Consider the following 16089-nt stretch of genomic DNA (forward strand, 5'->3'; position numbering starts at 1 on the left):
TTTTTTTTTAATCCAGTGTGAAACCCTGCATCTTTTCATGGGAGCATTCAGCGCATTTACATTCAGAGTAACTATTGAAAGATATGAATTTAATTCCATTGTATTGCCTGTAAAGTCATTGTTTCTATAGGTTTTCTCTGTTTCTTTCTGGTCTATGTGACTGTTGGGGTTTCTATTCGCTTATAGAATCCCCCTTAATATTTTTTGCTGCCTGGCTTTATTGTTGCATATTCTTTTAGTTTCTGCTGGTACTGAAAGCTCTTTATCTTTCTATCCATTCTGAATGACCACCTGGGTGGGTAAAGTATTCTTGGCTGCATGTTCTTCTCATTTAATACTGTGAACATGTCTTGTCAGCCATTTCTGGCTTGCCAGGTCTCTGTGGATAGGTCTGATGTTATTCTGATGTTCTTCCCTCCATAAGCAAGGAAATTTCTCTCCCTGACTATTCTCAGAAAAATTTCTTTGGCTGTGAAATTTGCAAGCTCCGCATTATATGTTAGGGTGTTGATCTATTTTTATTGATTTTGGGAGAGGGTCCTCTCTGCCTCTTGGACATGAATGCTTGTTTCCTTCCCCTGATTAAGGAAGTTCTAAGCTATCATTTTCTGAAATATATCTTCTACCTCCCCCCCCCACCCCCTTGGGATCCCAATAATTCTGATATTGGAATGTTTCATAATATCATTAATCTCTCCAATCTTTTTCTCATATTCTACTAACAGTCTATTTCTGTTTTCCTCAACTTCCTTCCCTTCCATCAACTTATCTTCTAGATCACTAATTCTCTCTTCTGTCTCATTTATCTTGGCTGTTAGAGTATCCAGTTTAGACTGCATGTCATTCATAACATTTTTTTTTTAATTCAGCCTGATTAGATCTCATTTCTGCTTAGATTCATTATATTGTCACTAATGCTTTTTTTTCAGGCCTAGTTATTGACTTTATGATTACTATCCTGAATTCTGTCTCCAAGCTCTTGCTTATACCCATATCCATTAGTTCTGTAGCAGAGGATATTGTGTCTGTTTCTTTTCTTTGTTGAGAATTCCTCTTCTTAGTCATTCTGTCAAGGGATGCTTGAGTGAATGAGCGGAGTCCAAAATATCAACCATGATCCAAACAAGATGCACCTTAGCAAAATCTGGAGTGGTCAGAAGCCACTACTGAAAAAAAATATGTCAAAATGAAACAAAAGAATAAAAATTTAAAATGTTTTAAAAATGGGGGGATGGGGCTATAATGTCTCAGTGTGGACAAAGTAGGGTGTTTCATTTGTTTCTGGGTATATTTTGGTCTGTGTGTTAGAAAATACTACTTCCCAAAATTAGGAGGAAAGTAAAACTTGTATATATGGAAAGGTAAAATTAAATAGTGAAGAAGGACTACAATAAAGCATATATCTATAAAAATATAGGTGTGAAAAATACAAGTTAAAAAGCTACTAAGAAATATAAGTTGATAAAATAAACATCTAGTTGAAATGAAAAGGTAAAAAAAAAAGGGAAAAGCATAAGAAAAAGAAAAAAAAAGAGAAGGAGAATTTTATCTGAAAAATAAACAAGTCATGAGGCCATAGCTGGAGCTCAATATATAACTTTTCCCTGGTGTTAGGATTTTACAGTCTTATGGGATCCATTGGATTGTTGTCCACCTGTTCTTACAGCCTGTCTTCTGGGGGAAGTTCCTGCCCTGCTGTTTCTCAGGTAAGCCTTCCTGAGCAGAGTTGTCCTGGCCCCTATCAGGGGAATGGGCTCAGTGGAAACTGGTTTTCTGTGTGGCTTTTGTTCCTTGAGGTGCTTTCCACACCTCTTCAGAGGATCAGAGCAAAAATGGCTGCAGCCAAATCTCTGGCCCAGAGAAAAAAATCAGTTTGCCCTTTAATAAATTTTCCAGGACAAATGGTCTCCATGTCTGTATGTGCTGCCAAAAACCATAGCCTCCCATGGTTCATGCCCACAGCAACTCCTTCAGAGGAAATCTCAGGGACCCAGGAGTGCCACTGTCCTTTGTGATGCTAAAACCCTGAGTGGCTGCAGCCTCATGCATGCACCTGAAGCTCCTGGATTATGTCTGGGTGCCATTCTAAAACCCCTTCTGGGCTGCTATCTCTCTGAGAGTTTTTACCTAGTCACAGGCACAAGTTCTAGATTTTTTTTTTCCTGCTGCTCAAGTGAAAAGTGATTATTGACCTGCTCAGCTTGTAGTTTATGGTGGTCAGAGATGAGAGTCCCTTCCTGGGATCCCTGACCATAACCTGCTTCCTGGCTCCACTGCTTGGGCACTGTATTGGTTCAGGAACCCCCTTTTGCCCTGTTTTTTTCCTCATAACCTGAAGCCACAATGCCCTACCTAGAATTCTGCTTTTTCATTTCCAGAACCTTTTTCCTGCTCCCTAGAGCAGATTTCTAAGGGTTCTGATTTTGAACTCTGATGTTCTATCACTTTCCAGGAACCAGCTTATGGAGGCTCCCTCCCACTTCTGTCTATCTTCTGATATCTCTCACAAATTCACGACTCAGCTCTTCCTACATTGCAAAAAGCAGTCCCTTTTTTGCTTGTAGGGATCCAGATAGATATTCTTACATCTCAGGCTGATTTCAGGGGTATTCAAAATGGTTTGGTAGATATCCAGCTAAATTCAGGGGATCAGATGAAACAGGGTCCCCTACCCCTCCTCCACCTTGCCTGATCCCTCATTCATTTATTTTAGAGATAGAGAGAGTGAATGTGAGCATGTGCATGCACATGAGTGTGGGGGAGGGGGACAGAGGGAGAGAGGAAAAAGACAACCTTAAGCAGGCTCAACACCCAGCACAGAGTCTGATACAGGGCTCCATCTCAGGACCCTGATATCATGATCTGAGCCAAAATCAAGAGTCAGACACTTAATCAACTGAGCCACCCAGGCACTCTAAGAACTAACACTTTAATGTGAATTTCAAAGCTCTCTATGACCAGACCACAACCTATAATTCCAGCCTAATCTCTAGTATACACACATTCTACAACCATTCTTTACTAGTACTAAATATTTCCTTCCCTACTTCCTTCATTAATTTGTGCAATAAATATTTGATGACTTCCTGTTTTGTTTCTAATAATTTGGTAGGTGTTATGAATAAAAAATGTACACTTTCCTAAATATTCCAAATTTTCTCTGAACATGTGTCACTTTAATAATCATGAGCAAATAGTTAAAAACCTACACATAATAATGAAAACATGAAAGAAAACAGATGATTAGGATAAAGCATAGGTGTTAGGATACCTAAAAATTAGGTGTTAGGACAGATTTAAGCATAGTACACTGGAGATGATTATAAGTAGGGAGCCAAATGCAGACTGGTAATCAGGTAAATGGTGATAAGTCACTATAGACTTCCAGAAAGAGATGGTACCTGGTCATACCCAAATGCAAATGGAAGGAACCATTATAGAGAGAAATGACAAATGATGCAGAAACAGCCCTGATAATGGAAGAAGAGAGGGCCCAGCACATAAAGCAGGAGGAAAACATAGGAGGCAGGAGGAAAGGATAAACATCATATCAGTTAGGAAAGCTTTCAGCTCAATTAAGATAAGCTTAACTGAAAAGGTTTAAGCACTAATGACATTTAATTGTCTCCTATATTGAAAATTCTAAGGATAGGTTGTTCAGAGATTGGAAAAGGAATTTAACACTCCTGTCTTTCTAAATTCCCAACCTTATTGTATAGACTTCTCATCTTTAGCCTCATTGTTTTGTGCATTCATCTTTTTAAGCTTATGCTGCAGTTACCAACAATGTCCAAATTTTAGTGACTTAAGACAACAAAAGTTTAGTTCTTACTCACATTGTGTTGTCTTTTTGTTTTCATTCCAGGATATAAATTTGAGGAACAGCCTTCATGTAAAACGTACTATTGTGAGAGGAGAAAAAAGAGTCAGAATTGAATCATAGAACTGACTTTCTATTTTTTATTTTTTATTATTTTTTAAAATTTATGTGACAGACAGAGATCACAAGTAGGCAGAGAGGCAGGCAGAGAGAGAGAGGAAGGGAAGCAGGCTCCCTGCTGAGCAAAAAGTCCAATGCGAGTCTCGATCCCAGGACTGTGGGAGCTTGACCTAAGCTGAAGGCAGAAGCTTTAACCCACTGAGTCACCCAGGTGCCCCGTAGAACCGGCTTTTAAAATATATATATTTATATATTTTTGAGAGAGAGAGAGCATAAGCAAGAGGGGCAGAGGGAGAAACAAACTCTTTACTGTGCAAGGAGTTGGATGCAGGACTTGATCCCAGGACCCTTGGATCATGACCTGAGCTTTAACCCACTGAGCCACCCAGGCACCCCAGAACCAGCTACTAAATCTCACATTGGATATGGTATATGACATGTTCCGTTATCCAAAACAAGTCCTGTGGCCACATGTGAGCATTAAGAGTGGATACTTGTTCTTCTCCCATAGGGGTCACTGAAAGTTCCATGGCAACCAGCAGGAATACGTTATCCTGTAATTGGAAAACACAAATAATTGGGTGTATTAGTGTAACCTACCACACATTTTAGGATTGCAGAATTTCTGCACAATATTACCTTTTACAAAAGGGATGGGAATTGGAATAAGGGGCAAAATTTTTCCCTCTACTTATTCATGTCAAGGAGCAATATGTGTTTGTAGCACATGGATGAATAGTGTCATAGTTTGATGCTATTCTCATTAGCATATCAGATTCTTAAATACAGATACAAACTGGTAGTTGCCAGAGGGGAGATGGGTGAGATAGATAAAGGGAGTTAAGGTAATTGGATAATTGGATAATTGGATAACTTCCAATTATAAAATAAATTAGTCAAGATTAAAAAGTATGCATAGGGAATATAGTCAATAATATTGTAATAATTTCATATGGTGACAGATGATGACTATACTTATGGTGAACATTCAGTAATGTATAGAATTGTTGTATCAATATGCTGTACAGTTGAAACTAATATAACATTGTATATTATACTTCAATAAAAAACAAACACAAACCAAATGTTTCTCAAAAAAGGTGTCAGGGAATACAATATGATTTCAATACAACAAATTTCTAAGAAAATACAAAAAAACATAGAAATAGTTACTACTTATTGCCTGAATTCCTTTAGAGTTTATTTATGCCGATTTCCAAAGCACAGCAATAATTGCATTCTTTCAGGGCCTGCTCAATTTCTAGTGTGACTTTTCCCCCTACAGTCAGTCATTGTTGAGTTTTCTGGAAAAATACAATTCATAATAATGAATTCAGGTATTAAATGGCTCTCTTTAAAATCTTGGGCATTGACTGACTTCCAAATTTGTCATGTCAGTACATGTTAGAGAATACAAACATATAACATTCATCGCGACTGAGTGTAATTCTTATACATTAATCTATAACAGAAAAATCTACTGAATACATTTAGTGTAAATAGGTAAAGAATCTCTTTTGGTAGCCAAGAAATTCACCAATACCTCTGTGGCTTTAAAGTTTCAGAGTAAAGACAGGCCTAATTTGTAAATCTTTTCCTAATTTGTAAATCTTTTCCTATAATTGTGTTATGTCCCCCAAATATTCTGCAACTTCTTCAGTCAAATCATGCTATCAACTTTTTAGTTGTCCAAATAAGTCGAAATTCTCTTAAAATGGAGAAAGTGTCCATTAGAGAAATTTCATGAAGACTTTACACCATTCCAAACAAGAATATTTTGCTTGGAGCAATTTCATTATTATTTTGGAAAACAGTCTTCATGCAATTTTGATAAAAACATATGCAGAATAACTTAAAATTGTTAATATGAATATTAAATATAAAACCATCCTAGAACCTGTCATGAATTTTTAATCTGAAAAGATGTGAAATGGTGTACTATGTATACTGGGCTACTGGACACTGCTTGCAAAGTACTCTTAATTCATGTTGACCTTTGAGAAAAAAAGCACTTGTTTCACTCTATGGTTGGCATGAGAGCAATGTTTGATCAGATGTTGATAAAGGATATATGGGGCTAGGATCAAGAGTCAAGCCCACTAATAGAGAGGGGTTTGAGTTACCTACATGATGAGATGCATTAAAAAATGCACAAAACATTTGATTTTAGGGGAGGAATTCCAAAACACCTATTAATGTGATTTGAAATAAATTACATCAAAACAACAGTTTGTATTGAACTCTTTCCCTTCTCTGAGTGTAGCAACTTAGACAAAAATCTAGCATTGAAATGTAGGGAATTAAGATATTTCAGTTCATACTTCTTCAGTTCCTTAGGCTACACATTAAGAGTGCTCGGCTACTTAGTACATGAGCCAGTAGTTTTGTTTTTGGGTTTTTTTTTTTTTTTCCTCCAGGAACTAATGCCAAGAGTTTCAAGAAGTATATATTAGTAATATTTTTAAAAAGATTGTTGTGAAGTGCTTCCAAATGGGAAAGATATAAAATCTTATTACTAAATCCAGGTGTACATTTATACAACCACTTTTTTTATTATAATGAAGGAAAATATGAACCACTGAAATTTATAGTGGCTCATAAAATCCCCAATTTTAGTTTTAATGTAATTATCTTACTTTCTAATATTTTGCAAGAACTATTGAATATCAGTGAATCAGAATTTAATGGATTTTATATTTTTTTGTTTGATCTTGCATACCTTTTATTTGTACCCCATGATGAAATGACAAAATTTAAGGGGTCTGAAGGAGGAGGCTCTTTGATAATTTAGAGGCTCTACATTACTAAAGTTTCTATCTATTGGGCTATATATAAATCTATTCTTTATTTTTTATCTGTTTAGGGAGGCACTGAACTTCAGAATAGACCTCAAAATTCCAACACAATCTGTCCTTGGCTTTAGCTTGAGTCTGAGCTTTTAGAAGACTAAGTAGTAGATGCCTATTTAGTGTCAGTTCTGGCATTTCTGACTTGTGTGATCAATGATATTGATATTGGCTATCATACTTAATAACCTTGATAATGTCTATATCACAAATGAGGCATTCATGTTTATTGTTAATATCTGAATGTTTACTTTCAGATAAACTGATACTCAAAGTTGTAAGTAGGAGTAAAACAATATCCTTATATGCTTTATAGCTTGGAATTATAATGGTCAGCTAAAGTATAAATGTATATTTATAATTGCACAAGTAAAATGCCTTAAAAATTAATGATTACTGTTCTTCAGAGGCCAATAAACAATATTCTTTGGTCCAGTTTTTATCAGTATGAAAGTAATCATTTTGTGCTTTCTTCTCTCTCTAAGTTGGTTCTAAACCTGCAGATGTGTTAAAATTTTTCATTGAGTAAAAAGTTATAGAGCAGGAGGAGGAGTCAATTTGGTGGAGGAGTAGCAGGCTCAGATGACATCAGGTCCCAAGAGTTCAGTTAGATAGGTATCAAACCATTCCAAACACCTACAAATCCAACAGGAGATCAAAGAGAAGAAGAGCAGCAATTCTACAAACAGAAAATCAGACACTTTCTGAAAGGTAGGACGTGTGGAAAAGTGAACCCAAGGTGATGGGAAGATAGACCATGGGAGTAGGGGCCAGCTCCTGGCAAGTGGCAGAGCAATGGAGCACAAAATCAGAACATTTAAAATTCTGCTCCACTGACAGACATCACTCCAGAGGCTAAGCGGGGGTGGAGGCCTCATGGGGACAGTGTGGTTTCAGGTCCTGTGGGGTCACAGAAGGATCGGGGGTGTATGAGTGTAGCAGAGCTCACAGGTATTAGAGTGGGGAAGCCAGTTACTGAGATGGAGCCAAGGAGTGACATCTCAACTCAGGGTTACCTTAAACTGTGTTCTGTGGCACAGTTGGGACACGGCTCTTTGAGCAGGGACCCCACAAGTGGCACATCAGGGGAGAACCCTTGGAAGAGCAGAGTGACAGGAATCTGCTGGGTTTGGAGACTTCAACTGGGGTTGTGTGCCAGACAGAAACACTTGGTCACAGGCCAGGTGAGCTTGGAGCACAGCTGGAGACCAGGAAGATGGTAGTGATTGAGTGCTTTTCTCCAAGGGCACACTGAGGAGTGGGGGACTGAGCTCTCAGCAGCTCTGGGCCAGAGATTGGAAGGCCACCATTTTCATTCCCATTCTACAGAGCTCTACAGAAGGCGTTCAGGGAACAAAAGCTCCGGAGAGCAAACCCGAACAGATTACTTAGCTCAGCCCCTGGCAAGGACGTGGCAATTCCACCTCAGGCAAAGTCATTTGAGAATCACTACAACAGGCCCCTCCCATAGAAGATCAGCAAGAATATCCAGCAAAGACCAAGATCACTGATCAAGGAGAACAGTGGAATTCCAGAGCTAGGGGAAAGCAAAGCATGGAATTCATGGCTTCCTCCCCATGATTATTTAGTCTTGCAAAGTTAATTAAATTTTCTTAATTTTATTTTTTATTCTAATTTTTTAAACTTTTCTTCATTCCACTTTTAACATTTATAAACTATTTACCTTAACAATACCTTTCTTAAAAAAATCTTTTTAAACCTCCATTATTGTAGTCATATTTTATTCTTCATTCTAACTTTATTTTTTGTATATATATAGGGTTTTTCCCTTATAAAAAAATTTGGGATGCAATTTCTTCTAATAGATCAAAATATACCCTAAATCCAGCACAGGGTTTGTTCTAGTCTCTAGCCTGAGCAAATTGTCTCCACCTTTTTTTTCCTTTCTTTTTCCAAACAAATTATTTTATCAATTCCTATTTTAGAATTTCTTTAAATTTTCATCTTTACAGTCATAATCCATCCCTTCATTGTGTTTACCCTTATTTTTGTATATCTAAAAATTTTCTCTCTTTAAAATTTGGGGAGGGAGTTTCTTCTAAAAGACCAAAATAAGCAAAATATCAAGTGGATAGCTCTGTTGTATTCACCAGTCTAATATACATATATATATATATTTTTTTTAATTTTTAAAAAATTGTTGTATTACCCACTTTCTTCTCCCCTAGATTTGTAGTCTCTTCTGCTTTGGTTAGAGCACAATTTTCTGAGGACATTGCCACCCTTTTAGTATTTTATACTCTCATTCATATATTCTTATATGAATAAAATGACAAGGCAGGAAGAATCATCACACACACACACACACAAAAAAAAACCAAAAAAACAAACAAACAAACAAACAAAAAAACCAAGAGACAGTACCAAAGGCTAAGGACATAATCAATATGGATATTGATGACATGTCAGATCTAGAGTACAGAATGACAATTCTCAAGGTGCTAGCTGGGCTCAAAAAAGGCATGAAAGATAGAGAAACCTGTCTGGAGAAATAAAAGAACTAAAATCTAACCAAGCTGAAACCAAAAAGGATATTAATGAGGTGCAATAAAAAATGGAGGCTCTTACTGCTAGGAAAAATGAGGCAGAAGAGAGAATTAGTGATATAGAAGACCAAATGATGGAGAATAAAAAGCTGAGAAAAAGAGAGACAAAGAGCTACTGGACCACGAGGGGAGAATTCAAGAGATAAGTGACACCATAAGACAAAACAACATAAGAATAATTGGGATTCCAAAAGAAGAAGAGAGAGAGGGGGGCAGAAGGTATATTGGAGCAAATTGTTGGCAAGAACTTCCCTAATATGGCAAAGGGAACAAGCATCAAAATCCAAGAGGCACAGAGAACCCCCCACACAATCAATAAAAATAGGTCCACACCCTGTCATCTAATAGCAAAGCTTACAAGTCTTAGTGACAAAGAGAAAATCCTGAAAGCAGCACGGGACAAGAAGTCTGTAACATACAATGTGTAAAAACATTAGATTGGCAGCAGACTTACCAACAGGGACCTGGCAGGCCAGAAAGAACTGGCATGATATATTCGGAGCACTAAATGAGGAAAACTTGCAGCCAAGAATACAATATCCAGCTAGGCTATCATGGAAAATAGAAGGAGAGATAAAAAGCTTCCAGGACAAACAAAAACTAAAAGAATTTGTAGACACCATACCAGCCCTCCAGAAAATACTGAAATGGGTCCTCTAAGCAAAGAGAGAGCCTAAAAGTAGTAGACCAGAAAGGAACAGAGAAAATATACAGTAATAGTCACCTTAGAGGCAATACAATGGCACTAAATTCATATCTCTCAATAGTTACCCTGAATGCAAATGGGCTAAATGCCCCAATCAAAAGACACAGGGTATCAGAATGGATAAAAAACCAAAACCCATCAATATGTTGTCTACAAGAAACTCATTTTAGACCCAAAGACACCTCCAGATTTAAAGTGAGGGGGTGGAAAACAATTTACCATGCTAATGGGCATCAAAAGGAAGCCGGGGTGGCAACCTTTTCATCAGATAAATTAGATTTTAAGCCAAAGACTATAATAAGAGATAAGGAAGGACACTATATCCTACTCAAAGGATCTGTCCAACGAGAAGATCTAACAATTTTAAATACCTATGCCCCTAACGTGGGAGCAGCCAACTATATAAACCAAGTAATAACAAAATCAAGGAAACACATCAACAATAATACAATAGTAGTAGGAGACTTTAACACTCCCCTCACTGAAATGGACAGATCATCCAAGCAAAAGATCAACAAGGAAGTAAAGGCCTTAAATGACACACTGGGCCAGATGGACATCACAGATAAATTCAGAACATTCCATCCCAAAGCAACAGAATACACATTCTTCTCTAGTGCACATGGAACATTCTCCAGAATAAATCACATCCTTGGTCACAAATCAGGTCTCAACCGGTACCAAAAGACTGGGATCATTCCCTGCATATGTTCAGACCACAGTGCTCTGAAGCTAGAACTCAATCACAAGAAGAAGTTTGGAAAGAACCCAAATACATGGAGGCTAAAGAGCATCCTACTAAAGAATGAATGGGTCAACCAGGAAATTAAAGAAGAAGAGAAAAAACAAATGATAATGAAAACACTATGGTTCAAAATCTGTGGGACACAGCAAAGGCAGTCCTGAGTGGAAAGTATATAGCAATACAAGACTTTCTCAAGAAACAAGAAAGGTCTCAAGTACACAACCTAACCCTACACCTAAAGGACCTGGAGAAAGAACAGCAAAGAAAGCCTAAACCCAGCAGGAGAAGAGAAATAATAAAGATTAGAGCAGAAATACATGAAATAGAAACAAACAAACCAACAGACAAAAAACAGTAGAACAAATCAACGGAACTAGGAGCTGGTTCCTTGAAAGAATTAATAAGTTGATAAACCCCTGGCCAGACTTATCAAAATGGAAAGAGAAAGGACCCAAATAAATAAAATCATGAATGAAAAAGGAGATATCACAACCGAATACCAAAGAAATACAAACAATTAAAAGAACATACTATGAACAACAATATGTCAGTAAATTTGACAATCTGGAAGAAATGGATGCATTCCTAGAGACGTATAAACTACCAAAACTGAACCAGGAAGAAATGGAAAACCTGAACAGACCCATAACCAGTAAGGAGATTGAAGCAGTCATCAAAAATCTCCCAACAAACAGGAGCCCAGGGCCAGATGGCTCCCCAGGGGGATTCTACCAAACATTTAAAGAAGAATTAATTCCTATTCTCCTGAAACTGTTCCAAAAAATAGAAATGGAAGGAAAACTTATAAACTCATTTTATGAGGCTAGCATTACCTTGATCCCAAAACCAGACAAAGACCCCATCAAAAAAGAGAATTATAGACCCATATCCTTGATGAACACAGATGCGGAAATTCTCACCAAAATACTAGCCAATATGATCCAACAGTACATTAAAAGGATTATTCACCACAACCAAGTGGGATTTACTCCTGCCCTTCAGGGTTGGTTCAACATCCACAAATCAGTCAGTGTGATACAATACATTAATAAAAGAAAAACAAGAACCATATGATATCCTCAATAGATGCTGAAAAAACATTTGACAAAGTACAGCATCCTTTCTTGTTCAAAACTCTTCAAAGTTTAGGGATGGGGGTACATACTTCAATATCATCAAAGCCATCTATGAAAAACCCACAGAGAATTTCATTCTCAATGGAGAAAAACTGAGAGCTTTGCTGCTAGGGTCAGGAATATGACAGGGATGTCCATTATCACCACTGCTATTCAACATAGTACTAGAAGTCCTAGCCTCAGCAATCAGACATCAAAAAGAAATTAAAGGCATCCAAATTGGCAAAGAAGAAGTCAAACTCTCACTCTTTGCAGATGATATGATACTTTATGTGGAAAACACAAAAGACTCCACTCCAAATCTGCTAGAACTTGTACAGGAATTCAGTAAAGTGTCAGGATATAAAGTCAAAGCACAGAAATCAGTTGCATTTCTATACAACAACAAGACAGAAGAAAGAGAAATTAAGGAGTTGAAGAAAGAGAAATTAAGGAGTTGATCCCATTTACAATTGCGCCCAAAACCATAGCATACCTAGGAATAAACCTAACCAAAGAGGCAAAGAATCTACTCAGAAAACTATAAAGGACTCATGAAAGAAATTGAGGAAGACACAAAGAAATGGAAAAATGTTCCATGTTCATGGGTTGGAAGACAAATATCATGAAAATGTCTATGCTACCTAAAGAAATCTACGTGTTTAATACAATCCCCATCAAAATACCATCCTTTTTTTTTTTTTTTCAAAAAAAAATGGAACGGGTAATCCTAAAATTTATATGGAACCAGAAAAGACCTCCAATAGCCAAAGGAATATTGAAAAAGAAAGCCAAAGTTGGTGGCATCACAATTCTGGACTTCAAGCTCTATTACAAAGCTGTCATCATCAAGACAGTATGGTACTGGCACAAAAACAGACACATAGATCAATGGAACAGAATAGAGAACCCAGAAATAGACCCTCAACTTAGATTATGGTCAACTAATCTTTGACAAAGCAGGAAAGAATGTGGAAAAAAGACAGTCTCTTCAACAAATGGTGTTGGGAACATTGGACAGTCACATGCAGAAGAATGAAACTGGACCATTTCCTTACACCACACACAAAAATAATCTCAAAATGGATCAAAGACCTCTATGTGAGACAGGTATCCATCAAAATCCTTGAGGAGAACACAGGCAGCAATCTCTTCAACCTCAGCCATAGCAACTTCTTCCTAGAAAGATCGCCAAAGGCAAGGAAAGCAAGGGCAAAAATGAACTATTGGGACTTCATCAAGATCAAAAGCTTTTGCACAGCAAAGGAAACAGTCAACAAAACCAAAAGACAACTGACAGAATGGGAGAAGATATTTGCAAACGACATAGCAGATAAAGGGCTAGTATCCAAAATCTATAAAGAACTTACCAAACTCAACCCCCAAAGAACAAATAATCCAATCAAGAAATGGGCAGAGGACATGAACAGACATTTCTGCAAAGAAGACATCCAGATGGCCAAGAGACAAGTCAAAAAGTGCTCCACATCACTCGGCATCAGGGAAATACAAATCAGAACCACAATGAGATACCACCTCACACCAGTCAGAATGGCTAAAAGTAACAAGTCAGGACATGACAGATGCTGGCGAGGATGCAAAGAAACGGGAACCCTCCTACACTGTTGGTGGGAATGCAAGCTGGTGCAGCCACTCTGGAAAACAGCATGGAGGTTCCTCAAAAAGTTGAAAATGGGGCCTACCCTACGACCCAGCAATTGCGCTACTGGGTATTTACCTTAAAGATACAAATGTAGTGACCCAAAGGGGCATGTGCACCTGAATGTTTATAGCAGCAATGTCCACAATAGCCAAACTATGGAAAGAACCTAGATGTCCATCAACAGATGAATGGATAAAGAAGATGTGAGATACACACACACACACACACACACACACACACACACACACACACACAATGGAATACTATGTAGCCTTCAAAAGAAATGAAATCTTGCCATTTGCAACAACGTGGATGGAACTAGACAGTATTATGCTTAGCGAAATAAGTCAATCAGAGAAAGACAATTATCATATGATCTCCTTAATAAGAGGAATTTGAGAGGCCAAGGTGGGGGCTTGGTGGGTAGAGAAGGAAAAAATGAAACCAGATGGGATCAGGAGGGAGACAAACCATGAGAGACTCTTAATTCACAAAACAAACTGAGGGTTGCTGGTTATGGAGAGGGTGGTTGGGTTATGGACTTTGGGGAGGGTATGTGCTATGGTGAGTGCTGTGAAGTGTGTAAGCCTGAGCATTCACAGACCTGTACCCCTGGGGCTAATAATACATTATATGTTAATAAAAAATTAAATTAAAAAAACCCTTATAGAGCAGTTGAAATATACCTGTTGGATCCCTCAACACCTAAACTCCATGAATTATTCAATGTTGAGATTCCTGGGAGTTTCTTGATCTGTTACTTCACTTTTATTCCCCTTATAGCATGGGATTTGTATCATGAAACAAACTGTCATTTACCTGAGCTCATTTAATTAGATTTCTATTGCATGGACTAATGTTGACACAGTAAGTTTATTACATTTTATTTCACAAAGCAACTATAGTTTTTTCAAGAACTCTAGGAATTTGTTTGACTGTGGCCAAATGATGAGGATTGTGATTTCCAATGAATTGAAAAGAACACTAAAAGCTTAAGCAGTGAAGTAATTTTCTAGGGTCACATAAAGTAGCTGAAAAGGGACTCTGAAAAAGAGGTGTATTTTGACATCGATCACTGACTTTGTGTATGAGTTCACAGATGAATATTTTTTCTTTCTCACGGGCAGAGTCCAGTGTAGTATGACAGCACTTGGACCAACTGCAGAGTGCTGTGGCCATGCACCTATCTTGAAGCTGGTGGCCCTCAGTGCTTAAGGGACAGGTTTTAGCAGGAAACATCTAGGCATAGTGACTTAATTTTTCTCTTAGCTTAAAAATTTTGTATGTAGTTGTTTACAATTTTATTATGTACTACCACATAACAAATTGCCCCAAAACTTTGTGGTTTAAAACAATGTATGTGTATTACCTCACACAGTTTCTGAGGGTCAAGAATTTAGGAGTGGTTTAGCTGGATGGTTCTGTATTTGATTTCTCATAAGTCTGCAATGAAGAGGTTGACTGATGCTGCAGTTCTCTGAATACTTCACTGGGACTGCAGGATTCACTCCCAAGGATGTTCATTCACATGCCTTGCAAGTTAGTGCTTTTTGTTGGGGGGTGGTGGCCTCAGGCCTTCCCCACATGGACCTCTCTCCACAGGGCTACTTAAGTGTCTTCATGACGTAGGAGCAGGCTTCCTCCAGAGTGAGTGATCCAAGAAAGGGCAAGTTGGAAACTTCAATGTTGTGACCTAAACTTGCATAAAAATCTTGACCTATTTTGTGTAACAGCAATACTTGTAGGAACTTAAAAACTTAAATAGGGGTTTTAATGTTGATGTATTTACTTCAAATGGTGAAGGACTGGCAAGATCTGAAATTAACTTTTATTTATTTTATTTTATTTATTAACTTTTATTTATTTATCCACTAACTTTTGTTTATTTATCCATTAAATTTTTCATATTTATTTATTTATTTATTTATCCATTGCCTTTTATTTATTTATCCATCAAGTATTTCTATTTCAAAGTGTCATAAGATAATGTCACTAATTACTATAGCCATTCAATCTTATAAAGGCAAATGCTGGGAGTCAAGTAGTGACCATTTTTCTTGACTTAGTTATAACTATTAACATTTTGGGGAGGGCCAGAAACACCACTTTTTTCTCCCCTTCTGTGTTTGGAATCAAGAAAGAGATAAGGCACAGGGAACATTTGGGTGGAAAATAGAGTGCCAGATATGTTGCTGAAGGAGCAGACTAGAGACAAGGCTTTAGATCTATGCCAAATGGGCTTGATATAAATGTACCTACTCACTTCTAGGCACAGCTGGACAGCTGCAGGTATCTTCAGCTTACCACATGGCCAAGATTCCCCTCATGTGCAGGCAGAGAGAATCTGAAAGACGTAAAGTACAGCTGAGCTTAGCTGGCTGAATTCTTTCTCCCAAACTCACTAATCTGATAATTCAGCTTCTCTCTCAAGGGAAGAAGTGAGTGAGGGCTGGGGCAGAGAGCATCTATGTTGATCAGGTGCTACTTCTGGAGAAAGCAAAGGTATT

The sequence above is a fragment of the Martes martes genome (genome assembly GCF_963455335.1).
Source record: "Martes martes genome assembly, chromosome: 6".
In the NCBI taxonomy this organism is placed as follows: domain Eukaryota; kingdom Metazoa; phylum Chordata; class Mammalia; order Carnivora; family Mustelidae; genus Martes; species Martes martes.